The sequence below is a fragment of the Meleagris gallopavo genome, chromosome Z, assembly GCF_000146605.3.
Source record: "Meleagris gallopavo isolate NT-WF06-2002-E0010 breed Aviagen turkey brand Nicholas breeding stock chromosome Z, Turkey_5.1, whole genome shotgun sequence".
NCBI classification, from domain to species: Eukaryota; Metazoa; Chordata; class Aves; order Galliformes; family Phasianidae; genus Meleagris; species Meleagris gallopavo.
Window position 1 is genome coordinate 24,311,298 of NC_015041.2, and position 2,440 is coordinate 24,313,737.

At 40.0% G+C, this 2,440-nt stretch overlaps 1 protein-coding gene across 1 annotated transcript in view; it reads left to right on the forward strand.

The window, feature by feature from the left end:
• Nucleotides 1–2,440, forward strand: part of KANK1 (KN motif and ankyrin repeat domains 1) — a 404,522-nt gene that overhangs the window by 316,931 nt on the left and 85,151 nt on the right. The gene's annotated exons all lie outside the window — the stretch shown is intronic.

Consider the following 2,440-nt stretch of genomic DNA (forward strand, 5'->3'; position numbering starts at 1 on the left):
AAACATTTGTTAAAACTCAAGATTTTCTCAGCAATTTTAAAACTTTGTGCCTAACTTCTCCTTATTGTAAGTATTAATATTTATTGCTCATTTGTTCTGCCTTGTACACTGTTGTATACTATCTTTAACAGTCAGGGAAAATTCTCAAAATCCTACAGCTTAGTATTCTCAATCAAATAATTTCATGCCCCTTTTGAGCATTTCTAGAATACATTAAACTCAATTGCTTTTATGCAGTTCAATCATGCATTCATGATTCACAGCTGGACCTCATAATGTCACAATATCTTCAAAGACAAAAGGTAGTACTGATGGAGTTCACCCTCTTAGGTTCACATTTCTCAAGCAGGGGATTGGCCTGTGAAATACAATTTTAATTTTCATATTGCTGCTTCTCTTATTGCTTCTTAAACTCTCATAATCTCTCAAAACCATTGTAAATAATGCAGGTATGCTATGGAGAAAAGGCTACATCTGCAGAGGTTAACATCAATTCCCATGCCCTGAGATGCATTTTTTTAATGAAAACTAGAACTCCCAAGAGAGGCCCATTGCTGTATTGAATTACTGATAATGTTGTGCAATATCCTTTAACTACTTCTTTCCAGTAAATCTTGTCTGTCAGGGATGACAGAAGGGGACAGAACAGAGGAACAAACCTTGTTTGAATTTTGAGTTTTCACTTCATTAAAGGTAACACATTTCCAACTAGAACAAAAATTCAAATTTCTGGTAAAATTTCACTTCTTAGTAGCATCAGTACCTGTGATTTGTAATGTGATAGTATCTTATATACTACTATGGGTTAATAACTGCTTCTGTTACATTCCACATATTTCCATTAAAGTTTCATTTTCAAATTTCCTTTTTAACTATTTTTTTTTTATTTTAAAAATGTTGCACTTAAGAGATACTAATAGAGACTGTGTTTGTATGTCACACAACTTTCATTAACATGTGTATGATTTCACAGCTTTCTTTTTGAATAGCATAATTCCAAAAACCAGTTTGTGTGAAAACTGCATTACAGGTTTCAACAGGATACATGGTGAGCAATGACCTTTTCAAGTGAAATGCTGATTCCAAAATAGTCACCGTGGTCAAATCGTACGGTGGAACATCCATTAAGTTCATTTCTAGTCGAACTTCCTAAGAATTGCTTTTTGTGCATCTGGACTGCTACCTTTTGACCTTGGTCTTCAGCCAGGTCTGCTCCACAACCTTTACACTGTGCTAGCTACTCCCTTTTCCCACCTGACCCTCATTAGCAGCAAGTTTCTTCCTGTTTTGTAAGAGAAAAAGGAAATCTGCTCATCCAGTCTGATGCAGCCTGTGGTACTCATTGCCAATAAAACAGCCTAGCTGACATGCAACAGGGAAGTTGAAAAAGGCCAGGAATGAACACTGAAGAAAATAAAGCAACAGAAAATGAGAAAAATAACAGAACCCTGAAAATTATATTATGGAGCTAATCCAGGCCTCTCATCCAACATTCAAAGATGTGATTCAAAATGAAGTGCTGTATTCAGCTCGAGATACCAACAGCTTGTGGACATTGACTTAAGTTTGCTGAAACCAGCAGACTCCTACAGCTTGCAAAAATGGAAAGACCAACAAACACAGAACAGCTGTCAGGCCTGCAGATTCCCCAGGCCGAGAGCTCCATTCCTCCTTCCTCACAGCACCATGAAGGACAAACCCCATGTTACTCACTCATTGCCTGTTCATCTACACAGTTATTTTAGTGAGTGTTAAGTGGAAGCTGAAGCTGAAGCATCACAGAAGATATGAATTACAGCAATGACATGAGCTTCATTAGCAGTCCTGAACAGCTCAGTGTTTCCAGTTGCATAGTCTGAAAGCATCAAAAGCCCACTGAAGTAAGGAGAATGATTTTGTAAAGTTATGTATGTTTAGCAGGTAAGGATAAAGTAGCAAAATACATGGGAAAAAACGCCACTGTAGTTCAATTGGATCTGCTGGCTTACAGGGCAAAATGAACTGCAGGAAGAATGTACCTGACTGTATGGGACAAGGAAGCACAGAGCTGAGGGGCACTCAAAGACAGCCACATGCCAGCAAAACAACGGGCTGGGGTCTGTACACTGGGCAGGGCCAATGTGAACCCGCCCAGCCTCATGTTCCCGTGGGTGCCTGCAGCCCACTGCCAGTTCCCCTGCACACCTTCAGCTCCTGACACTCTCACAGACACAGCTAGCTTTCAGCAATCTCCTGCCCCATCTTCCCCAAAGGCAGCAGATACAATTCCCCTTCTTCTCTATGAAGAGAATTACCACTTGTCATGGTTTCATGATTTTTCATTATCGGTATTCCACATCATAACATCATGCAATGTACTGGGGGTTTGACTGCTGATGCTCAAGTTCCGGGTGCCTGTCCAGCGGAGAAGAGCAGCTACGTTTCCCCAGGGGGCTTTTGC